General features: G+C 50.0%; 2 long non-coding RNA genes across 3 annotated transcripts in view; both read right to left on the bottom strand.

Moving 5' to 3' along the window:
- LOC109281812 (uncharacterized) overlaps positions 1-25,477 on the bottom strand; it is a 42,354-nt gene that overhangs the window by 5,699 nt on the left and 11,178 nt on the right. For both annotated transcript variants that reach the window (XR_002088595.2, XR_002088594.2), the window contains exons 3-5: positions 4,288-4,435; positions 695-824; positions 253-405 (exon numbers count right to left, since the gene is read on the bottom strand). This is a non-coding gene — a long non-coding RNA (uncharacterized LOC109281812). The remainder of the gene's footprint in view (positions 1-252; positions 406-694; positions 825-4,287; positions 4,436-25,477) is intronic.
- LOC132252143 (uncharacterized) lies at positions 16,604-23,742 on the bottom strand. Its single transcript, XR_009463938.1, has 2 exons — positions 18,911-23,742; positions 16,604-18,458 (listed from the first exon to the last, which is right to left on the bottom strand). It is a non-coding gene; the product is annotated as an uncharacterized LOC132252143 (long non-coding RNA).

Genomic DNA, 25,477 nt, shown 5'->3' with positions numbered 1-25,477 from the left:
CCTCCTGCTTGTTCCCCATGCTTCTGGTATTGGTGTACAGGCACCTGAGTCCTTCTACTGAGGTCATTGGCTGCCTGTTGCATTGAAGAGGAGCTGTTTTCTCAGCTCCCATAAGATGTTTCATTCTCGATGGGGCTTTCCTGTATATTGGTCCCTGGGTAGGCTCCAGTTAGCATTTCCCCATCCCCCTGTGATCTTAGTTTAAAGCCCTATCCAAGAGATCGGCCATCCTGGCCAAGAAAAGGGACTTACCTTTCTGTGTGAGGTGGATACCGTCTCTCCCCAAGAGTCCTCTGTCCTTGAAGTGGGTGTCGTGGTCATAGAAGCCGAAGCCTTCTTGGCGACACCACCATCTGAGATGCCAATTCACCTCATAGATGCATTCTTGCCTCCTTGGACCGTGGCCTGCAACAGGGAGCACAGAGGAAAAAACTACCTGAGCCCCTTTAAGTCCAGTTCCCAGAGCCTCGTAGTCACTCATGACGTGGTCTGGATTGCTCCTGGCCATGTCATTTGTTCCCACATGGATAAGGAGCATGGGGTAGTAATCTGTGGGCTGCACAAGCCCAGGGATCCTCTCTGTGACATCACGGATCTGTGCCCCAGGGAGATGGCAGACCTCCCGTGCTGTGGGATCTGGGCAGCAGCTGTCTCCCTACATTCCTCTCAGCAGCAAGTCGCCTACTACGATTACCCAATGTCTTCTCCTCTGGTTGCTGTTGCTTGCAGCCTGCCTGGTGGTAGTTGTGGGTGCAGTTGTGCGTACAGCTGTGAGTGCAGTTGTGTGTCCTTTCATTCTTCTGAAGTATCTTCTCCTAGCTGTGCTGCAGAAGAGACCAGAGCAAATGGATTCAGGATTGGATTTAAATGGATTCAAGTTTGAGCTTGTCTAGCAGTTCCCTTGCTCCTGTAGCATATTAATGCCCGATTCAAGCTGTGGAGTTCCTTTAGGCACTTGGGTGTATGGGTCAGGGAAAGGCAGCATGAGCCCCCGACCTCTAGTTTCTGTGCTCTTGCTGCCTTTCCCCCAGCCATACACCCATGTGTTGACAGCTGTGGGTGGAGGCACTGAAGGAACTCCATGGCCCTTTGTTGCCTAAAGGACACCCCTAAAGAGCCCTGCTGCCCATAGGCATTCCAGTAAGGGGGACCTGGCTGGTCTTTTCCCCTTTTCAAAACCAGGGCAGAGCTTTTCCAGGTTAAAAATCTCCCATTGATTTGCCTTTCAAATAGGGATGGAGGGCATTTGCCCAGTATTTACAGTGATTTCTAGGTTTTATCAGGGAAGTCTGCTCCCAGTGAAGGGAGCTGCCAGAGGAAGCAGTGTTCCTGTGGGCTCTTCAGGAATGGAAAATTATTGTCAGACAAGCTTCAAAGAAGGTGAATAGCCACAGGGAATCATGATCTGCAAGTTGCCACTAGCTAGGAATTTCAGAGAAGCTCAGAAAGGGCTGGCAAGACATTGTTCCTCCTGCTTGTTTGGCTCTGAAATCCTGACACTGGTTTTCATACACTATAGCTGGTTGCTGCTGATAGCCGATTCTGGCTATAGCCTGAACAGGATGGTGTGCACGCACAGGAATGGCCATTGCAAGGTAAATGCCAATGTTGCAGAGCTAGACTTCAGAGATTTCAGCCCAGCAAACACAGCCAACAATAATGGGTCTGTCCTTTGCAGTTTGGCGTTTAGAACTGTTGCCTCTTGGGCTTCTAGGCCCCTGGCTGCTGTGGTCCTTCCAGCTTGGACAGCGGCATGAGCAACAGAGACATAGGAACTGTTGCCATAAAAGAAGCCGACTGCCCCACTGGCAATCAAAATGTTCTCCAATACTCAACTTGCAATGTTTGACATCAATAGCTTAGAGGTTAGGTGTGTGGGTGGCCTGTATTCTAGCCTTCTCACCCAGATGGAGCCAGAACCTGCATCTCCACAAAGTGCTTAACCACCATCCCACAGGCTGAGTATCAGCCTCTTGAAGCTGGCTCTGCTGGCAACCAAGAGATGGAGATGCGTAGACTGACTCAAAGATGGCTGCTGCCCCTAGAGGGGCCACCCTGTGCCCTTGCTCTCAGTGGGGTAGAAACGTTCCCGGTCCTGTTTATGCACCGAGTATTAAATGAAAGTTCAATTTAAGGATAACCCCCCTGACTTTAATAATGTGAGAGTCAATGAAAGGCTATTTCCATAGCCAGGGCCCTAGCTTGGGACTGCTCTGCCACAGGCTTCCTGCGAGACCTTGGACAAGACACTTATTAATGCTCAGGGGACTTGAGCTCAGTGTTGCACACCTAACTCAGGGCCTTGCCACCTGGTGAAAACTTCTGCAGCAAGGTAGGATCCAGGCTCCCTGTACAACATGTGGAGAAAGCTGGATACCACAGAATCTGGTCCACAGAAGCCAGTGTGTGGCACAGGCTGCTGCCTAAACTTCAAGCAACAAAAGCTAAGAAGGGTGGTCTTGATGTCCCCCAACAAGGCAGGTGCCTAAGGGGACAGCAGGGAGGTACCTCCATCTGCTGCGGATTCAGGGACACAAGCACTCACTTGGAGTTTGGTGTCAAAGCCCAGTCAGTCATGTCCACAACAACAACAAACCAAGAAGGAGCTGTCGTCCCCGACACAAAACAGCACCGTCTAGGACCCACATCTCTCACTTTCAAGTGAGTGCCTAAGTAGCAGGCTATAGAGCAGAGGGTCTGCCTGAGCCCAGCAGGCTTGAGTGGGGGAAGCACACCACTTTCTGTAGCCAACAGCACAGAATAGCAATGTGGTTAGTATCATATCCAGATGCCTTAAATCCCCAGTCTAAATGACTGGGTACCCACTTACATTGTGCATCCATACTGCAAGTGGAGTAGGACTGCAAGCTCTGCATAGGTGTCAAAGCCAGTGTAACAGGGGGCCTTCTCGGGGCCGATTTTCCTGTGGCCCACCCACCTGTTTCTGGGCTACCCACCCATCTTCTTTCCTGCCATGCCTTGTTGGTAATGAATTAACTGATGTTAATTGATGGGAAGCTGCCCATTTCCTGCCTCCATGCCAGGGGGTGCTATCTGTGGCTCCGTTCCTCTACAGTGCAGCCCAAGCCTTGCAGATGGCATCCATAGTTCTCACAGTCATCGGCCCCTTGCTGGGCCCAGAATCCTACTGTTGAACCCCTCTATGATCCCTCCATTCTGGCAGCCTCATCCACCTTCGTTCTTGGCAGCATAGCTCCCTGAGCTGCTTCCCCTTTGGGTGTGGTCCCCCCCGGGACCTTGGGCTACTAGCCCTGGCCCACCTCCAGGCCAGTCGGGAACCCCAGGCCCTCAGCTCTTCAGCATTCCTCAGCGTGGGCCCCCGGCCCTTTGACCCTTCCGGTCCTGGCCCCAGCATGGGCCAGTCAGGGGAATGTGCAGACAGGCCTGCATCTATGGCCTCACGCTCTTCCTCTGGAGTCCACCTCCCAGACCCTACAAAGCAGGTAACCCAACCGGTTGTGGGAGCTACGGGTTAAGGCACCCCAACCCACCTTTCACCAGGGAGGTAACTGGCCGGGCATTTCCTGGGGGCTCCTGTGCCACTGAGAGCCCCACCAGGCCACCCGCTCCCAGCAAGGTACAGGTTTAGGTCATGCCCAGGACAAGGAGCCTCCTCACCATGCCCTACAACTCCTCCCTTACCTCCAGATGATACCAGCAACCCTCCAGCCAAGTGGTGTTGTCACCTGGCCTTCCAGCAGCAAAATGCCCTGTTTATATGGGCAGCCCTGAATCTAAAATGGCTGCACTAATCAGGCACCTGCCGGCTGCTGCCTTCTGGCCCCTTAAAGTGGCAGGCACAAACAGCACATAGCCAACATTTTTGGGGCTGAGTAAAAGTTTTTTGGGCATGATTCTGCCATGGGCCTGTGGATCCCAGCAGACCATAGGCACCCAGCAGCTCCCAGTCCTGTCCAGGTTGTGTGGTTGTGGGCTTCTGAGGACTTCATTGAGGGAACTGAGGCACTTCCAGCTGACCAGGAGGTTCAGGATCTACATTCAGGACTTGGTCACCTACGTCCCTTTGTGGATCCAGCCCATAATCTCTCTCTGGCCCAGTTACTATCTGTGCACTGGAGCTAGTAGCACTGCCCCACCTCACAGGGGTCTGTGAGGGGAAATTATGTGGAACTGTGGCAATCAGATACTGCAGTGATGGGAGCTGCGGAAGTACAGAACTGTAAGAGGTTGCTGCTTCTACTCAGTGTCTTGTCAAATGTGCTCAGCACCTCCATCTGGAAGGAGACTTCTTAAAGGGCACAGTACCTGTTGTACGCTGATGTGCTGAGCTCATCTGAAAATCCATAGATTCCTAGATGATACGGCCAGGAGGGTCACTGTGATCGCCTAATGTGGCCTCTGGTATCACACCAGCTGGAGCAGAACCCAGAGTAGGACCATCCAGTGGGAATGCCTGTTTGAACCAGAGCAGATCCTTCAAAGATACATCCAGTAGATTTAAAAATGGCTAGTGATGTCTCTACCATGCCTCTTGGTAAGCTGTTTAAATGACTAATTAACCTCACTGTTAAATTTGTCCAGCTTCAACTTCCAACCACTGAATCATGTTTTAACTTTGTCTGCTGCACTGAAAGAGTCATAGTTTCACAGTTTCATAGTTGGTAGGGTTGGAAAGGACCTGAGCAGATCATCAAGTCCGACCCCCTGCCATGGCAGGAAAAAGTACTGGGGTCAAACGACCCCAGTGAGGTGTTCATCTAATCTCCTCCTAAAGGCTCCCAGGGTAGGAGCCAGCACCACTTCGCTTGGAAGTTGGTTCCAGATCCTAGCCGCCCTGACTGTGAAGTAGCGCCTCCCGATGTCTAGTCTTAATCTACCCTCTGCCAGCTTGTGACCGTTATTTCTAGTCACTCCTGGTAGTGCTCGGGGGAACAGGGACTCCCCCAATGCCTGCTGGTCCCCTCTGACTAGTTTGTAACAGGCCACTAGATCCCCCCTCAGCCTTCTCTTGTGGAGGCTGAACAGGTTCAGGTCCCCTAGCCTCTCCTCGCAGGGCCTGCCCTGCTGCCCCCTGATCATGCAGGTGGCCCTCCTCTGGACCCTCTCAATGCTGTCCACATCCCTCCTGAAGTGCGGCGCCCAGAACTGGATGCAGCACTCCAACTGCAGCCTGACCAGTGCTGCATAGAGGGGGAGGATCACCTACTGGAGCACCTCCCTGGACCTGCTTGAGATGCATCTGTGGATGCATGACAAGGTACAGTTGGCCTTCCTGACCACATCCCCACACTGTCAGCCCATGTTCATTTTGGCATCAATAATGATTCCAAGATCCTTTTCTGCCTCTGCACTGAGGAGAAGGGAGCTCCCCAGCCTGTAGGTATGTTGCTGGTTCCTCCTCCCCAGGTGCAGCACCTTGCACTTGTCAGTGCCAAAACCCATCCTGTTCTCATCCGCCCACCCCTGTAACCTGTCTAGGTCCAATTGCAGCCTATTCCTCCCTTCTAGTGTGCCCACATCCCCCCACATCTTAGTGTCATCAGCAAATTTGAATAGGGTGCTTTTTACCCCCTCGTCCAAGTCGCTGATGAATATGTTGAACAGAACGGGCCCAAGGACCGAGCCCTGGGGAACCCCACTGCCCACATCCTCCAGGTCGGAAATGACCCATCCACCACCACTCTCTAGGTGCAGCCCTCCAGCCAGTTAGTGACCCATTTGATGGTGTAGGTGTCGATGCCACAGTCCCCTAGTTTTTTAATGAGAATGGGGTGAGAGACAGTGTCAAAGGCCTTCCTGAAGTCCAGAAAGACTACGTCCACTGCTACTCCTGCGTCTAAGGATTTTGTGACCTGGTCATAAAAGGCCACCAGGTTGGTTCTGGACCACGTGTTATGCCAGCAGCTAGCTCCCAAAGGGAAAACTCGATGAACACATAAGCAAACCCTTTTGTCACCAAGGATTCAGAATGGGAAGTCCCTGAAATAAGGTAGAATTCTCTTGAAGCATGTCATTCCCTGCAGGGGAAGGAATTTTAAAACATGCCGTCAAGCCCCCACCCCCCTCTGCATGGCTTAGAACAGATTAAAAGTCAGTATGGAGGAGGAGGAGGCCAGTGGAGTCCTAAGGGCAACAGTAATAATTAAGAGCAGCCCTATCTGTTACTATGCTAGCTTTGACTGGGAGTCTCATGTCACACCTATGCTACCAGCACATGATGGAGACCAGCAGCCAAGAGATCTGAATGGAGCCTTGTTTTGCATCAGTACAGATTGCCCCTCATCCTACGACTGTGCATGCTCCAGCGGCACCATCCAAGGCAAACTTGGAGCGAGTATGATGGCATGGTGGTCCAGTGCAAAGCCCAGATTCTAAGGGGCAGCTGGGCTCACAGCTGAGATGGAGCAGGCAAGCTAACAGAGTAGAGGAGAAGGGGAAGCCAGACTCACATGGTGATAGTGGCAGCTTAAAGAAAAAAGGATAGGAGGAGGTAAGACAAAGACAAGAGAATGTGGGGCCCCATTGTGATACTTTCTGGTGCAGCAGGACCTTCACTGCCTAGAAGTGCAGCACGGTGCAGAAAACCTCCAACAATGGGCTGGCAACGAAAGTGAGAGGGGATTCACAGATACCCAGAGGCTCACACCAGAAAACACTCCTTTGCGTTCATTCCATCTGACCTTCTGCACAAGTCAGGTAGCGGCTGTTACTTGCACCTCATGCACAAAGCCCTGTGAACAAGGACCTCTGGGCCAGGGTGAGTTAGTGGCCATGTGGGACTGGAGAAGCAGCACATGCTGAGGGACTGGCTGGGACCTAGAGAATGGCTTCAGAAGTAGCTATGCTACAGCCTGCTGGGTGACTGGGTGTTCATATCTCTGCCTCTTCTTCTAACACCTATTAGGCCCAAGCTCTATGAACTGCAAGCACCTTGATTTCCATCAACAAGGGAATGGAGTGAGAGGTGATGGACTGCAGAACTAAGAGGTAATCCAACTGAACACACCCTGACCCAGCTGTTCCCTCTCTCACCTCTCCCTACTTCTTCCCTCTCCCCTTCCTCTTCCTCCCCCCCCCCCCCCTCCACCCCCCAACAGCTTTGGCCAGAATGGGACCAGCTCTTTCCAATGTTCCTGTTCAGCTATCCTGAACTGGGTCATCCTGACCCTTCCACCTTTACCCCAAGGAACACAAGAGGAGGAAGACAGTGTCTTTTACAGTTCATATCTCAAAAAACCCCCAACCTGAATTAAATGTCATGGGACAAAGAAAAGGCACAGCTCTGCCTGAGGGCTCTTTCCTGTTGTGTTTCAGTGACCTACTGCAAACAGCAGAGGCCTCAGAACTTCCCAAGAATGAAGAGGATCTTTCAGAATTTAGGTTCCCTAAAATAAAGGTGTTACTGCCTGTCCCAGTGAGCCCTACTGGCATCTGGTAGCAGGTGGAATACACTATCCCATAAGCACACATCAGGCTGCACCCCAAGATCCTTTATAACTGCTGGGGATGCACAGCTCTGCCCAGGTGCTCCCTGGGCAGGCTTGTTGATCCCAGCCCAGATACTCCTGCTGTATTATAGGATGGACATTGTACCAGAGCAGGTCTCCATGAAGGTAGAACAATACCTGACAGGTTCCAGGATTAAAAGAAAGCCTGGTGGAGCTTCCTGGTCACTCCTGTTCTGGCCCATCCAACTGGGTGACTTAGTGTGGCTTGCACTTAGAGTCCAGCAGGACCTTTAGCATAAGCAAGCCTATTTAGCTATCTGCCAGGTGGTGGCACCTGAGATGAGCCCTCTCCCTGGGCTACTGGAGAGAGGCCTTTCCCTGTGAGCCAGTGCACACCTGTCAGGTACCCTTCTGCTTCATTTTACATCACAAATTTTCTCCTGTTGTTTAATTTCTGTGCTACTAGATGGTGCTCCAGCTGCACTTTGGCATAGCACCAGGCAGCTCCTTAGACATATCAGTGTGCAGGGCCCCTCTCTCCCAAAGCCTGTGGCGTGATGGATATATGCTGCTGGGCTGGGACCTACAAACCGTAAAAGCTGTTGTTACTTGCTACTGGGCCTCAGCAGCACAGTCCAAGATTTGGCAGGAAGTCTTCCCCAGCAAGGTTCCTTGTTAAACCGAGCTCCTATTAAACAAGAGGACTCAGGACCAGCACCGGGGCCTATCTAGAGCTGCTGCACATGGAGAGATGCTCTCACTTTTCAAGGGGCTCCCCAGATCTCTATCAGCATCAGGCCTCCAGAATCAAGCTGTCCCTGCTTCCCTCAGGGAAGGAGGGCAGCACAGCCCAACCCAGCCCATCAGAACTCCAACCTGAGGTTTCTCCAGATCTTGGGCTCATGGCAAGAGGACACTGCTGGTGGGCCTGAGCACAGGCTGGGCTGAGGGGGCTTTAAGCACTAGGCAAGCATTCCCTCTCCTGCCATGGTGACCCTAGGCACTCACATCTCTGCCTCTTGGACCTTCAGCAACAACCTGTGATCTGGCACATTCATTTCACCAGTAACCAAGGGCTGGCAGTGCCTAAGCTGAGATAGGACCATGAACCCCTGGGCCTTTGTCCTGCTCGTAGCCCACGCATCCCCTTCTCAAGGAAGAGAAGGTGGCTTGCTCCTTCACAAGCTCAACTGAGGGATGGCTAAGCTAAGCCAGGTGGGATGAAGTCTGAGGACCCAGTGGGGCTGGGGCCTTGGGGAGCCCAGTGAAAGGAGGCAGCTCTGGTCACTGAAGCTGCCTTTAATTATTATGGCAACTAAAGTTTCTTGACACCGACGATGTGAAATGCAGTTGCCATGGCAACAAACAAGCTGCAGTTTATTTCCGTCTCTGCAATTAATGAAATACGCAAATGAGTTTTGCTCTGCACCCCCACCCCACCTTGCCTTGCCTTGTGCTAGGTACCTGCCTGGCTGCTGTGATGAGGTCTGGGAGAGAGCTCAGCACTGGAGGGGGCCTGTGCTGTAGCTAGAGGGAGAGCACACTATAGGACTTCCTGCCCCCTCCCCCATCCTCACTCCTTACTGCCCTGGCAGGATGCTGTGCCGCCCTGGGGCTAGGTGGCAGTGCATTATGAGCAAGCATCATGGTGCCAGATGACAGCCCTGGGCTCTGACAGGGCATAGCTCACAGATTAGCCCCAGCTCCTGCCAGCACAACCACTTCAAGGCAGGGGAGGCTGGTTCTTGACCCATGCAGGTTGGTGCACATGTAAAAGATTTGTGTGAACTTTCCTGCATACAGGGGGTATCAGGCTTACTGCTTGGGCAAGGGTCACGGCCCAGGGGGCAGAGGACACAGATCTTGCATCCACAGCCATGAGCCAATGATTCTGACCCTTCCAGATGTCACATTCCCACAGTTAACCCTATGAGCACCAGACAGAGGCGCTAGCTTCTACGGAGAGGGCTGGCTTGCCTCCCACTGCCCTCTGGACTGACCCAACAACGCCTCTGGGACCTATTCCCATAATGAGGGATGGTGCTGAGGAAACAAAACCTCTCTGGAGCAGAGACCCCCAAAAGTTCATGAAGGGGCAGGAGAAGGGAGGGGATTGAACCCCTCAAACTATGGCCAAGTCTTTTCTTCATTGCATGTGAGATGGGGAAATGCAGAGCAAAGGCAGCGAATTAATGAAGCCAGCCCCCACCCCCACAGTGTCCTTTGTACTAGAGCTCCCCATCTGTTTACCTGAGAACCCTGCCCTGGGGGTTACTCCAGCCTTTTGCAATTCTGCTACCCTTCTCTAGCAACTGCTCTCCAGCGTCTCCATGGGCTTAGTGGGCTCTGTTGAGGGGCAGCCCTGGGTGCAGGCCTTGTCCCTGGGTAACTCACTGGTTATCTCACATAGGACTTACTACATGGAGGAAAGGCCTTTAAACTGGTTGAAATGGTTCTGCATTAAGGGTCTAAGCCATTTCAGTGAGATCAATTTGGTCATGGTGGTGCTAGTTCTCCAGACAGGGTGAGCCTTCTCACAGCACCTTTAGGAGGGGGTGTTGCTAATCCACTTGGAAGATAGAGAAGCCGAGACACAGAGCAGTTATTGACCTTCCCAAGAGCACACAGGGAGTTGCGGCTGGAACTGGTGTCCTGATCCCCACCCCGCCTGCACTAACGTACCAGAACGCCCTTTACTCCCAGAGCTGGAAACACAGTCCAACTCCTTTAGCTCCCAGGTTCTTTAGCTCTCAGGTCATCTTGTAACACTACAGACAGAGCAAGCATGTACATGCAGGTCCATTATCCCCATGACTTTAGCAAGAGCTGGGTTAGGCTTCAAGATAGTAATTCAGGTTAGAGGGGTGGATGGGGAGGTGGGTGCTAAGGAGCTTGGCATTTGGCAGAGAGGAACTAAAAGGAGTTAGGCATTGCAGTGAGACGCATCAAGGTCATCCTTATTGCCCCACCTCTTCCCTTCCTTAAGCAGGTCCCTGCCATCTTCCTCCAAGGCAAATGGGCAAATGATGGGGATGGTGGGTGAGGTAGAGTGCCCTCACCAGACAGCTAGATGCGCTAGTGGGACCTGGGAAGCTTCACCCCACCAGGAACATTCAACCTTCTCATCCTAAGAACCATGAGAAAGGGCTTTCTTCCCCTCCACCACTTCCTTCTGAGACCTGCAGCTCTCATGGAGTATAGGAAAGATTGGAAGGGGGCTCCTGAGTCACCATATCCAAACCCCCTGGCTTCTCAGGATGAACTGTACCCATTGTAAAGCCCCACGGACCATCCTGTGAGTCCTGCAACCCTTCTATAAGGGAAGGTGGAAGGAAGAAGAAACGATGCCAGGCCTCCCTATGAATTGGGCAGAGGGCAGCGTGACTATGTCACCCTGTCACCTGTGCCAGGTGTGCTGCTCCTAGCTGAGCTGAAGCCCTGCACTATCCTTCTAGGACTAGATTCCTTTCCCTCCTTCCCTCCCAGCCCCAAACAAACACTGTCAACAGGACAAAACTCATCAGAAGTACCATGTCCTGTGGGGACTGAGCTGGTCCCTGGGCTGTCGTCCTCTCCATTACAGTTTCCTGGAAGGTCCGCCACAGAGGATGGTTTCCAGGTTAGTCTAGGCGTGCGTAGAGAGGAGATATCCTCCTTTTGTTGCCTATAGTTAGCCTTCCGTCACCTGCAGAAGCCACTGAGGTGACTCAAACCAGAGCTATTTGTTTAACAAACAGGATGCACGATACATGTCAGAGGCCAAGGAGTGCAGGAATGTGGCAAGAATGCGGAAGCTGAATGGAAAGAATTTAGAGCACTGAGATGAGGTGAAAACTCTGAAGTGGGGATGGGGTTGGGGGTGGGAGCTGGCATCTCCATGTTTTTCTGAGGAAGTTCAGAGGCATCAGGATGGTAGCAGAAGCAGTGTTCCTAGGAAGCAGTAGTAGGGGCTGCCACAGTTGGAATGAGCCCTCACTGCTCTGAAAGACAGGGAACTGGCCCATTAGACCCTGACCATGGCACTGGGGATGGAAGAAACATCTGCTAGCATAGATGCTTAGCCACTTGCCACAGTCCAGGCTACCTGGCCTGACACAAACTTTAGGACAGATGAATGCACAGATTCCTTGAGGGTTGGAGAGTTGTTGTAGCCATTTTGAAGCACAGGGATGCTGATACACAAGATACTGTGGTGCTTTAAGTACAGCGGCTCTCAGAGCTGCCCCCCACCACCACCACTGGAACCCATGTAAAAGTGCCCCGGTTTATAGAACTGTTGAGAGTCCCTGGCTCCTGGGAAAACCAGTAAGAGGTATAGCTGCTCAGTGTTTTTAGCTGTTATTCCTGTTCCTTTAAATAAAAAGTGGCACCTTGTAACTTTGCACTGCACTAGAAATAAAAAATAGACAGGGTGAAATTAGGGCCCCACCTACTAACATCAATAGACCCATGATTTCAGCTAAGCCCCTGCCCCAAAAAGCTTAAAGTTACCTAGTCCAGTGGGCACCAATGTTTTTGGCAGGCATGCCACTACTTAAACTCTGCATGCCCCTCCACCCCTGAGTGCCACTCTGATCCACTACCCCTGCCTGATCTGCTGCTGTCTTTTCCTCCCTGCCCTGTGCTCCCTGCCTAAACTGCTGCTTTGCTTTCTGCTCCCTACACTATCTACTGCTGTGCTGCCTGTCCCCTCCCCAATCTGCTATGTGCCACACACAGAGGCTGACTGTGCCATTTGTGGCATGCGTGCTGTGGGTTGGCCATCCCTCACCTAGTGGATTGGGGCAGTTAACCCTACAGAACTACATATGAAAATACTGCCGTGAACGAATCCACAGAACCAGTTCAGGTGATATGGTAGCTGTCTACCTGCATCAGGTGGGGGAATAGGTGGCCTTAAAAAAGTCTAGGCCAGACAGCTAAGCACAGTTAACAGCCCCATAGGAGCTCTAGGAAGCTCAAGGTCCTGCAGAACTGTGGTGGCTGGGATGTGCGTGGGTGGGACATGAGGAGAGGGAATTGACCATGAGCTAGCCAGCCTGACATCAGGGTCTACAGGAAGGGGGTATGCTGGATGCCTCTACCCGGCTGTTCTCTGAGCATTCAATGGCTCACTTGTTTTTTGACTAAGGGCAAGTCACATTTATGATGTGTGGGGCCTGTGTGCACACGGTTCCACCTGTGCACTTGCAACAAGCCAGTGAGCTCATATGGCGGCCCCAGGCAGAGAATATGACCCTGTTTGTTCACTATGGCTCTGCTTCTTCCCAGAGCAGAACAGAAAGGCAAGAGAATGGCCAGCGATTCCTGCTCGTTCAGCGATACAGCATTCCCATCTGCCTTGGAGCTGTCTGACAGAAGGCCCACATCTGGGTGGTTTGTATAAGGCCTAAGCAGATGCATCTGAGTTTCCATGTCCATGTCCCTTCCATCAGAGCCCACTAACAGGGCTGTCAGTTTAAGCCCTGTCTAGTTGGTTGGTAACAGTTTTTCTGCAGTTCTCTACATTTCTTCTAAGCATCCAGAGCCATAAGGAAGCTGGGTGTTCTCCATATTTCTCAGATGACAATAGCAGGACAGCTTGTTCTGTTCTGCAGTCAGGTGCGGCGGATTTACCAACCCAGCTCGGCTTGAACAGGTGTAGAAAATCTTTGTTTCAGTTGGTGGAGCCCATCCACCAATTGCTAATCAGCTAAGGGCTGGGTGGGGCTGGTCTCACCCCTTACACGGAGTGGGGGGACGAAGACCCTTCTGGACCTGGTTGAAGCCTGCATTCAGGTGGAGCCTCCAGACTGAATAAAAGGCTCTGCATGCCCAACATGCGGCAGACACGTTGAGGGACAAAGAAGCAGGCAGGGCTAAGAAGAGCTGGGGAGAGCTGCCTAGCAGTTGCCCAGAAGAGAAGCTGTTGCCCAGAAGAGCCCCAGAAGACTTCCTTGGCAGGACCAGAGCAGTGAGCATCTTCAGCTACCACCCCAGCCAGTGCACAGAGTGGTGCATGGGGCAGACCCTGGGAGCTGCAGGAGGTGGCTTGGGTCCCCGGACACTCGGTGCACACAGCGGTGCATGGGGCCACCAGACCCTGGGAGCCACATGTGGCGGCCCAGGTCCGCTACCCTGGATGTGTGGCCAAGGATCCCAGCGCACACGGTGGTGCATGGAGCCACCACACCCTGGGAGCTGCACGTAGCAGCTCGGATTTGCACCTCTCCCCAGTGTGAAGCCGGGCGCCCAGGAGGCACCAGCACAGCGTGGCTGAGGTCTGGCAGGGCCTGGGTTTCGGGACTCGCACAAGGCAGCCCAAGCTCCAACAGAGGGCAGAAGGTAAGGCCTGGGTTTTGGGACCCACACAAGGCGGCCCCAGATCTGCTCCCCAGATCCTTGAGTACCCAGGGAAGGGGTCCCCACAGGGGAGGAAGCCCTGAGAGGGGGTCCTGAGGGATTGGGGACCAGGGGGGGCCCATCAGGGGCTGAGGAAGTATTGGGATCCTCCCTTTACTTCCCCTAGGAGAGGGGAGGTGCCAGGGTTTGGCACCCTGGGGGAATGCCCAATGGTCTCGGCCACATTGGTACCTGGAAGGGGGGACTTCTGTCTCATATTTTGTAAATAGTTATTTATATATTGTTATCCTATAATGTGATCTGGGTTATGTCATCTATTTGAGGTTTACCTGTATTTACTTTTTGTTGTTGTTGTTGTTGTTCTTGTCTGAACTTACCTGTTGATACCTGTTGTTTATCTGCCTTTGTTATACTTAACCTGTTGCAGACAGCGTCTTACCTGCATAGGGACCTTTTGAGGTGGTGGACCCTTGGGCCTTTGATTATAGAGCATAACAGTATTTGGGTGATCTGGATATTGTATATATTTACCAATACTCTCTTATAAATCTGTAAATATTGTTACCTGTATACTAATAAACCTGTAAATAGTTAAGCTGTCCTGGCCTGACTCTACAGAAGATAAAGTGGGGCTGGCCTGCACAGCAGACCCCTCTTGCAGCACTGCTGCCTGGCCACGTATCCCCTCCAACTGAAGTGAGGGGGAGCACATACTGGGGTGCACTCAGGTTACACAGGGATAACGACTCAAACTTCCCTCCCAGTGTGAAGGTAGTTGCTGTATGCTAGCAGAATGTATTCTAATGGACTGGCCACCTAGGACTTGCTTGGCTGTCCCTGTGCACCAAGACCTCTGGGTTTGTTACAGGGGCAACAGGAACAGAACATAGCTTTCCCTGTGGAGGCCAACACCACCCATTGCTTGAGCTCAAAGGACAATTCCCTTGAGACAGAATGGCTCCATTTACTTCCAGCAGAGGGCAGTGGTGCACACATGTGCAACCTCTGGCATACTACCTCAGTTTCTTGCAGTTGCATTGGTTCAGCAGTACTTTTCCCTGGGGGTGGGCAGGCTGCCGACAGGTATCCCATGGTTCTCCTCCATGATGCTGAATCTCCACAGCTTTATGGCACTGTCTCTTATTAGCCATGTTAGTGCTTTCAGCCCCAGGTGGTTGTCAGGAAAGGGCTAGTTTCGGTTGATGCCAAGCACACTAAGCAAGGCTTTGGTTCTTTAGGACCTATCTAATGAGGTCAATACAACATGAAGCCATCCAGGCTGGAGAGCACATCCTGCCTCAGTCTTCATCAGGGAAGAGGTAGCAAGGTCCCAGATATAGCTCTCAGAAGGACTGTGTGTGAATGCCAGGCCATGAGATCCCAGAGCCCAGTGCTGTGTCTGAAGGAATTTGATCTTGAATGAACTGTTCTGTGGGGTTGAGAAAGGTCTTATCCATGTGCACACCATCAGCCTTTCCTGCATGTCCTGGGGTAGTGGGCGAGATCTCTGCTCAGAAATAGTTGCAAATACGTGGGGAAGGACACATGGAAAAAGGGAACCTATAAGCCTCTCCAGCAGCTCTCCCTGAGAACAGGGGAGAATCCCTTCTCCCAGAGATGGACTGAGGCTGAGTGAGCACTCTGGGGATCTGGCCCATGCAGCCACTCTCTGAGTGGTGAACTCAGGCAAGAGACCTCTCTGGCATTGTGAGATGCAAGAGTGCTCCCAGCATAACTCACTCCAACAAGGAGACAGCAGGATGCAGACAGCAGCAAGCTGTCACAAAACCATCCAGAGTTGGATAGGTTTGTCCAGGGTTTGTCACCAACATCAGTTCTTCAAGATTTGTGCCCCCAACATGGGGAGAAGAAAATCCCTAACCCCCCTCACAAAAAGGGATGGAGAGTGGGCTAGAATTGGTGAGGGAGTTACTGAGTGGGGAAGGATGCTAGAGAAGTCTCTAGATCAGTAAAAATGGATTAATAAGAAACTCCTTAGCAGAACACAGAATGGAGCTGAGGTGGCCAAACCCAGGCACACTTCTTTTTTTGTAAAAATATATGTCTTTATATATATGTATGTATATATATATATATATATATATATATATATAGATATAGATATAGATATAAGTTATATATATACACCTTCTAGTACACTTTTCTTCCCATACCTTAACTCACCCAACAAACCCATAAACTCATTATAGCACATGCACCCGTGGACCTGCATTCCCATGCAAATCACCTGTAGGCCTTCCTTTGCAGGGGACAGAGACCCCCAAGGATTCCAGGTCCTCAAGCTCACCCACAGCCAGACAGGTGCTCTTACTCATGTTGAGCTTGGCTCCTGCTGTTGCTTCATAGACCTGTGTGTGCCCCAGGGCTGTTTCCACTGACCACTTGCATTTACTGTGCTGTAATGCCTGCACGTGTAGATGCTGGCCTAAAAGCCACTTACTGCGCAGTAAATGCACGTGTAGACATGCCCACTGAGAAACTAGAAGGCAGCCTCATCCCAAGAAAAGATCTATGAGCAGTTCCACCTGTGATGGCAGGGAGACACACTGAGCCACTCACTGAGGTCATTGCGGCACCTCCAGTTTCATTGTCACTATCTGTAGAATCACTTGCACTACTTACTATTTCCATTTCAGAATCAGATTGAGGCAAATCTGATTCAGAACTACTTGAACCACGTTCTCTTTTGCTAAAGAATGGTTTTACCAATGAGTCTATGGGCAAGGGCAACTTATCATCACACTGCATCTTCTTTACTAATTGTGCTTCTGACTGATTCTCTAGAAGCAAGAGATTTTGAGAAATAGAAACAAGCTTAGCTATGCGTTTATTTGTTAGTCTATTCCTCTTTTTTGTCTTGATTGAGCTGAAAGCCTTCCAGTTCTGTTTATAAGAAGCTGTGTTGGTGGAATGCTTAGAATCCTTAGAGCAATCCTGGACAACAGTCGGGTGTTACAATATCCCTTCCACCATGTGAGAGGAGACATATTCTCTGCTGCCTGCCAAATGATCTCTTTGCTCCAAAGTTTTTCTTTTGCACGGTACTTGGCAATGTCTATCATCACGGCTATTTTGTCGATGTTGGGGACATTCTTAGCTACTTCCATAATTGTACTGAGAGCAGTAGATAATTCATCTTCTGATAAATGTTGTCCTTTGTGTTGAGGATCGAAAAGGTTTGCTGCCAGATGAACTGGATGAGAGCAAAACTCAGATCTCTTAGTAAACATTTGTTTTACTTCTTTTTTGGGTAGAGGTGAAGAAAGCAAGCTCAATTAGATTTTCATTCAGTTGTCTGAATATCTCTGGAATATTTGAAAAGCTTGGTGTATCTCCTTCAAGTTTCTTGATAGCCACTTAGACTGGTAGTAGCAAACTGAATGCTCCCTGAACTCGAACCCAGAACACATCATCATTGAGAATCTGCTTCCGAATGTTCATGGGAATAATCTGGGATACTGTCATCTATGGAAGCACAGTACAAACAGTTCTTTGTGCGCAGCAAACTATGTAAACACTTTGTAGCCAAGCCCCATCTAGTCTCTCCTGAAAATGAAAGTGCACTTTCCTTCCCCTGCTTTTCTTTCTGTAATTTCTTCAAAGTCTGATTAGCAACATGATGATTGTTGAATACCTTCACAATCGCTTTGCAGCTTGCCAATGTTGTCTTCATTGTATTCATACTTACTATGTCCTTTGCCAGAAGATTCAACCCATGAGCAAGACAGCCAAGTACTATTAAATGAGGATACTTTGCCTTTAATATTTGCCATGCAGCTTTCATGTTACTCACAATATCAGTTACAAGGGCTTGTATCCTGGAGAGACCTGCACTTTCAATCTCTTCACTCAGTAATTTGGCTATGTATTCACCTGTATGATGAGATTTGGTAGCAATTGCTTCCAGAAATATTGGTTCAGGTGCTCTGTTAACTGGCATGCCGGCTTCTAAGGTAAAGTAAAACCGGAAGTTCCCACCGTGGCACTTCCAGTTTCTCTGAGCCCCCACAGCCCGGGGGTATAACAAGCTGCGCGGGGCCCGCCTTCTGTCCCGCGGGGCCCATAGGGCCTGCAGGAGGGTCGGAGGTGCCGCAGGCGAGGCAGCAGGAGAAGCAGAGGCCCGAACAGGCAAGAACACCTGTTTGGGCCGCTCAATTAACCGGCATATTTTGTTATCTGGCATCCCCGATTCGCGGGGGATGCCGAATAATAGAGCTTTTACTGTATATCAGTTCATCCATCTGACATCAAAGTCAGCGATTCTGCTTGACCAATCTTTTGAATAACATTGTTTGAATTCTGTCATACTCTGTCTAAGAAATAATGTGATGAGCTATAATGTGACAGTAACTTATATGATGGGCCAATTAATTTGTAATGTTCCTTCCAGTACTGATTTTCAGTTACGGATAAAGGTGTACCACTTGCAAATGTAGCTCAAGCTAATCTCTCATCTGATTTTTCTTGATCTTCTTTTGACATTTTGTCCCCAAAGCTTGATAAAAAGCTTGACTGTCTTGAACAGCTACTCATGGTGGATCACATATCTGGTGACAGTGATCTTGAAAGCGAAGATCCTGCTTCTTTTTCCCCCAGACCTGGCAACTCAACATTTTCATTTTCCATTTTTTGCAAATCTGCTATTTCACTTGAGCTACCAAGTTCCTGCAACAGAAGGGGGAAAATATTTTTATTTTAGCCTATTGTAGCCTGGCCTCATCCGTCAGAAGAAGAAGAAGCGACAGGGAGCTTGCTTCCTCCCTCCCTGCCAAAAAGAACACCTGCTGCTGAACTTGCTGCTCAGTTGCCCTGGGACTGTAGAGCCAAAGGGAAGTATAATCTGGCCTCTGCCACTGGCCAGAGGACTAAGCTCACTCTGCTGGGTTGAAATAGTTAACTATTTATTTAATTATGTAATTTAAAAAAATATATATATTGTTAAGCCTAAGCCACTTTGGGTGCTTAGTGCAAGCAGAAAAGCAGGATACAAATATTTTAAATAAATAAAGAAAGAATAGTCGAGTTGCATTAACAACTTTTAAAATTATAATGTTTTAAAACAATGTAAATGCTAGTCTATAGTGTGTGTTGTTTAACATATTAATTTGTATACTTACATAGGATTCCTGAAGTAGACTTTTCTCAGATGATGTTCTTCTACCACTTTGTTGTGTTAGCTTTCTGTATATGGCTTGCACTCTTTCAGGACAGTTTCTACATGTTATTAAATGTTTCTCCATTCTTGTTATGTTGTTAGAATACAATATTTACATCTACCAACTTTCTTCCTTCATTCAGTGGCTTGAACTATAATGATGCCCCACACTAGTTTTTTTTCTGATTAGGCATTATTATGACTGCTTCAAACCAGAAGCACTAAAAGACTAACAGACTGTATGCAAACACTTCCAACTTCCCCAACTCAAGGAAAGAACTGAGACAGTGCTCTGTGTGTTTGCTGAACTGAAAGTGAAATGAAAATTAATCACAGTTTTAGTTTTGGTTTTGCTTTCTCTTGCAGTCTTAGATGAAATAAGAACTTTAGCTTTGATTTTGATTTAACCTGCACAGCCAATTAGGTGAATTCATAACTTGATTTTTGGTTTGGGTTATTATGTGACTGTATTTACCCTCCTGTTTACAAATCAATAAAACATATATGTACTCTCTCTCTCACTTCCTAGGGATAATCACCTGAAAAACTTTAATTAAAACTTTGAAACTGCCAAGCTTGCCTAATATTGTATTGTATTGTATTGTATTGTATTGTATTGTATTGGCATCCATTCATTGTTACTAATAAATTTTATGAAACAATTAATTTTTAGAAATGGAAAATTTCCCACAGAAAAATTAAGCACTGAAAATTTTCCGGAAAAATTTTCCGCCCCACATCTCTGATTGACACAGATGCATTTATGCAAAAAGATCTAGTTTTGACCCATCAAGATTTTCAAAGGACATGTATCAAAATGTTTCCAACCTGCTCTCACTATAACATCCTTTCTGAACATCGCAGAATCTAGATGCTGCATCACAAAGAAACCCAAAGGAGCAACTGTTGTTATTATTTATGTCTGTGACGATGTTCAAATGACCAGAATTAAGTATGTCACAAATTATATCTTTATATATTTGGGAATGCAGCTGAACCAGAGACAATGGCTTGACTTTTAACAAATCTAATTTAAGTATGAAATTTCTATTCCTTCTTATTGGAATGACTGTTGGACGCTAGCCAACGTTCATTTTGCTTCTCCTTCTACAAAATATTTTGAGTAGCTAATGGAGAGGAGGTTAGTTGATTGGCTTTGCATTATTGGTGATACTTTGGGCAGGAATAACCTGGTGGTGCCCATCTCCTCTCCGGGTACGGATGGCTGTTGGCTCTTGTGAGCTTATCTGTCCTTTGGCAGGTTTTGTTTTTAGTCCTGCTGTGTCTCAATACATGCTTCTCACCTGGCAGACCAGGTGGGGATGGTGGTTTAGTTGCCGGCAATCCAACTATGAGACAGGTTGCACTGGGCTACATGGTACCAGTGGCAGGGTAAACCACTGACAGTGCAAGAAGATGATGAAGAAAAAGACAAAGACCTAGGATGAACTGGACCACCAATATCAAGACTGGATGGGATTAAAACTGACTGTACAAGACTGGGAAGAATGGAGGAAAGTTATAGCTACATCAAAGATGCCCCAACAATCAGTGTGGCCTCAGGACTGACTGGCTGACTGGAAAGGATAAAAAGGGAAAGCGAGAGAGAGAGACAGAAAGACAGAGAGAGTGTGTATATTTGTATCTAAAAGGGGAGAAGAGCAGGGAGTAGAGGCAAGGGGCAGGGAGGTGAGAGTCTGACTCTATGGATTTTCCCTTGGGCTTCAGGAAGCCTCTTGTCCCTCAGCTGTTCCATCCTCCTCCTGCCTCAGTGCCCCTAGGTGATGCAAAGTTGGGCAAGCTGGACAGCATCTCCCCCAGCAGGGAGGAACATCCTATTCCAGTTAGCAGGCTGCTCTGCCCTCAAAGAGCCATGAAGCTGCCCTTAGTGCAGTGGTTTCAAGTATGGTACCTGGAGCCAGATCTAGCCCACAGAGCCGCTCTACCTGGTTCGCTAGACTGTTGGCATGGCTGGGGGAAATGACATGCTGCAGACTTGCAATCTGCAACCATCAACAGGAGGGCAAACAATACACATTCAATTTAGCATCTCCAATGTGAGGTACTAAATGAATGAGTATTAGGCTGTGCTAATGCACAGTAGTGCATTTGCATACTGTTTTTTAGTGGTGCTTAATGCACAATAGACTATTTTACTGCATTAGTGTAATGTCACCATTTTTTACATGACACTTCAATGCACAGTAAAATAGTCTACTGTTTTACTGTGCCCTCTGACTGCTTTGCTAGTTTCCACTGATGCAGCTCTACCTCCTCAGTTGCTTGCTCTTGCTGTGCTCTCTGCTCATGACAGAGTTGGAGCTGTAGTCGTGACAGGTGGCACATAGTGGTGGCAGCTCCAGCTCTGGTATGAGGGATGTGGTGGGAGCTGGAGCTGCCACCATGTGCTCTGGTTCAGAACCGGAGTTGCTGCCACCACAGCAGCTTCCATGTGCCCCAGTCCAGATCCAGCCCACAAGGAGCCCATGTGTCTAGATCTGGCCTGAGGAACAAGGCAATTTTGACACCCCTGCCCTAGTGTGTAGCCTCCCAGAAGAGTAGGGGATTCACACATGGCACTTGCCTCCCAGCCCTGCAGGGCCAGGGTGCAACCTCTGTGGGGCAGGGAGCACTGGCTCAATATTGAAGAGGTTTCCTGTGGAGGCATTTTGATCTGGAGTTCAAAATGCCTCCACAGGCAATGATCCACAGTTTTTGATCTGTGTAGTTGCTCTGACCCAGCCTTGCCCGTGTGAGACTTACTGGATGATGGCAGCTTTGGTGGTGCGATAACAAAACTTTTGCCTCAGAAGCTCCAGTTGTGCAGCCCGGCAGGCGCTGAAGGCTAGGCGGAGCAGCCAGCCAGCCAGCTGTGCACCAGATGGAAGCAGTGTGCTCCTCAGTGCAGCACCAGGCCCACTGCCTCCCACGCTGCATAGTTGGCAAGGGCGAACCACTGTTAGGGATGAAAGCATCCAGGAAGCCACAGTGTGCTTCTGAGGTGTTTTGTAGTACACTATGGGGCACGAAAGAACTCTGCCCTGGAAAAGGAAACCTGGCAGGAGGGGGAGTCACCTTTTCTCTTTTTTCTTGAGTCTTTTCCATGCCAGTTCCATAGACAGGGATCCCCAGGAAGCTGTGGGCAAAGAGCAAAACACTCCCACCACAACAGCAGCCAAGACAGATGCTATATGGGCAGCTGCAGTGCCTGTCTCAAGTACGGGGCTCCAAGCCACACTGTGCAGGCTGGCTGTGTGTCAGTGCTAGCTGGTAGGGTTGTGCAAAACAGCACTGTTTCGTTTCGACTTCCATTTTGCTGTTTCGATGGGACAGTGTTTCATTTGAGTTTTGTTTCATATTGAAAGCACTGTTCCATTTCGTTGAAACTGTATCACTGTTTCAATGCTGTTTCAACATTTCACCCATAGGCTATAACGGGGAAACACGAAACTGCCTATAACTTTGTCATTTCTTGCCTGTTTCAGATTAAACTTGCAGGGATGGTATCCCCTTCTGAGGCCATGAAACCTGCCAAGTTTCAAGGAGATAGGTGCAGGGGTTTCTGGGAAACTGCACCTCAAACTGTTCAGAGCAAATCTTGTGTCACTTGTGTGAAGGCACAGAGAAAGCTCAGTTCAAACAATGCTTTATGTGCTGTTTTTCTGTCCCATCTCCAGAGCACTGGGATTAAAATGGACCTCAGGGAAGGATCACAGTCACTGGCCAGCTACACGTCAATATCAGGGCAGTCCTTTCCCCCGCTTCCCCCTCTCTCTCCTTAGTTTCTCTTTAGCTGCAAGCAAGCCCAGCTTCGAAACTCAAAACATTTAGAAAGTTAAACTTTTGAAATGTTTCGACTGCCCTTGTTTTGTTTTGAGGCTGTTTCGAAGCCTTTCATTTTGTTTCAATTTCACAGTTTCAAGCTTTTTCAAGTCGAAACTGTCAAAATGAAACAGACAGTGAAATTTGCACAGCCCTACTAGCTGGCTAATGTGGTGAGCATAATTATTACTCATCGCATGCCTGGGAGGCGTGGCAGTGATAGAACGTGTCTGAGTGCAGGCAAACGCCTTCTTGAGGTTTGCGTGTGGGGAAGCAACATTCCAGCAACCCCTGACGTGTGCCTGCTGAAAGGGAATCGCTGCCACTGCATTGTGCAAGGCATGTGGCTGACTGGCTGACTTCCTTTGCTGGAGGATGCTGGGGAAAAGTGGCTGAGTGAGCAGGCCCGAATGTTGTAACTGAAAAGGGCATGGACCCAAAAACTGCTGTCAACCCAGCAGGGAGGGCCAGAGACACCAGGAATCAATCCTGTTGCTAGGAGGCCAGGGACACGAGCACAGGCCAGATGTATGCCCCCACCCGTCCTCTGTCAGCTGCCCTACCAGTGCAAAGGGGCACCTGCCAGAGCTGTCAGCAGCAGAGTCTCCCTGAAGGGCAGTGACCAGGCCGACAGCACTGTTATTACTGAACTGAGCAGCTGTGGACCAGATATGGAGGCTTGTTGAACCAGGAGTACTGGGGTGCACAACCTTGTGGGTCTGCGTGTTGTGAGCATTTATGGATGGAGCTGTCATGCAGTTAGCTGGAGCCATGACTTTCTGTATAGTTATCAGCTTGTGGGTGTTTAGCCAAAGCTTTAGTTGCAGAGGTCGATCCAGGATTTCCTAAAAGGGGCTGTGGGAGCAGTACTCTGCACTGCAGGTATGGCTGGACTACCTGCTCCCAACTTCCTTCCCCACACTGTTGTGGGCACTGCAAGAGCCTCCAGGAACTTTTTAAAGTCTCTAAAGAAGGCGAAAATCCCCTTCCCCTTTGTGTCCCTTCCCCTCCCTTTCCTTTCCCCCTCTTCCCTTCCTGCCACTGCTTTCCCTGCTGTCCTACGGGAAGGGAAAAGCTCCAGAGCAGCTTTTGCCCAACTTCTGACTCAGCTGGAGACAGTGACAGCAGAGATGCAGGGAGGTTCCCCCTCTCCACACCCATTACAGAAGACCAGGCAGGGAAGGGGAAAGTACTCTCCCCCCATGCTAATGCTGCTGTCCCCATCCTCAGTTAAGCCCAGTCCCTGTGCAACCTGGCTGAGGCAGGCAGAAGCAGCTCTGGAGCTTCCTTCTAGCCATGGGACAAGGGGAAAGCCAGGGGTTACTAGGAATAACAGTCACAAATTGTTAAAGAGAAGGTTCAGACTGGACATCAGGAGACATTACTTTACAGTTAGAGCTGCCAGGCTCTGGAATGGGCTCCCAAGGAAGGTGGTGCTCTCCTACCTTGGGGGTCTTCAAGAGGAGGCTAGACAGATATTTGGCTGGGGTGTTATGATCCCAGGATCCATTCCTGCCTGGGGCAGGGGGTCGGACCTGATGATCTGTTACATCCCTTCCTACCCTAATGATACTATGAAAAGCCCAGCTCAAGTTCAAATTCCAGTAAACTAGGAGGTGGCCATCAAGACTGTCAATGTCTCTACAAATCCTGGGAGAAAAAATTATTAGGGGGCATGCCTCCCCAGCAAGTAAGTCTTTGGGGGAAGGGGTGGGGGAGGGGAAAGGGCTGTGGTTGGGGGGAGGGCAGATTGAGGCTCCAACCGTGAGGGAGGGAGCCAGGCATAGGCAGGAGCAGGGGCTGTGGTGAGTGGGGCCCTGGCCAGGCTGGGTGATGGGACAAGCGGAGGCCTGGGGGGCACATGCCCCCCAGGCCTCTGCTTGTCCCCCACTCCCCACAGCCCCTGCTCCTCCCTGGTGGGAGAGGGAGTGCGGCTGGAGCAAGGGCAGGCCCTGCACGGGCAGAGCACGGGGAGGGATGGGGCATGCACCCCTGGAGGGCACGGGGACGCATGCCCCTGGAGCTGCAAGCCAGCTGGGCCAGCTGCTGCGGGCTGGGGCCAGGGCAGTGCCAGGTTCTTTCCAGGGGGCTGCCCTGAGCTGTGTTGCAAGCCAGGGCCTGTTTGTGCCATGGCCCCTGACTGCACTGTGCACCGGACAAAAGACACCACTGCCAAGCACCGCTGCTGTCCCACTGTTGCTTTATTGCTCTGAGCTGCCGGTCCCGAGCTGGGATGACCTGTGTCAGCTGCGTGGCACTGGGGACAGAGGCAAGACTGGAGCAGGGCAGCTGCCTGGGAGCGGTAGGAAGTAACAGCCTCCCAGTTAAAGGAGAAGCCTCCTTATCTTTACAAAGCCAAGCTGATACGCTTAGAGTGCTTATCTTCCAGAGACTCATTTGACAAGTGAAAGCTACAGAAAACAGAGTTAAATGCAGCTTTTAAGCCTGTACAATCTCTCTCCCGCTCCCTCTCTTCTGTAACCTTTGACCACACAGTAATTAACCTCAGGGAAGGGTGGAAGTGAATGTCAGTGCTATGCCCAAAACAAAGTAGGAAGGTTCTTTGGAGGGAGTGGCAAGGGCCGGCTCTTGCAGGGTAAGATGTCCTTTGCAAAGTGCTCTCTATTATATCATTATTGAGACACAAGCAATTCTCTGTAGTTCAGGTTTCACCCCATTCCCTTATGAGTGCTACTTTCACTCTCCC

This window comes from Alligator mississippiensis, chromosome 8 (genome assembly GCF_030867095.1).
Source record: "Alligator mississippiensis isolate rAllMis1 chromosome 8, rAllMis1, whole genome shotgun sequence".
NCBI classification, from domain to species: Eukaryota; Metazoa; Chordata; order Crocodylia; family Alligatoridae; genus Alligator; species Alligator mississippiensis.
Note: the sequence above shows the minus strand (reverse complement) of the source record. Positions and strands in the feature narration are given on the sequence as shown.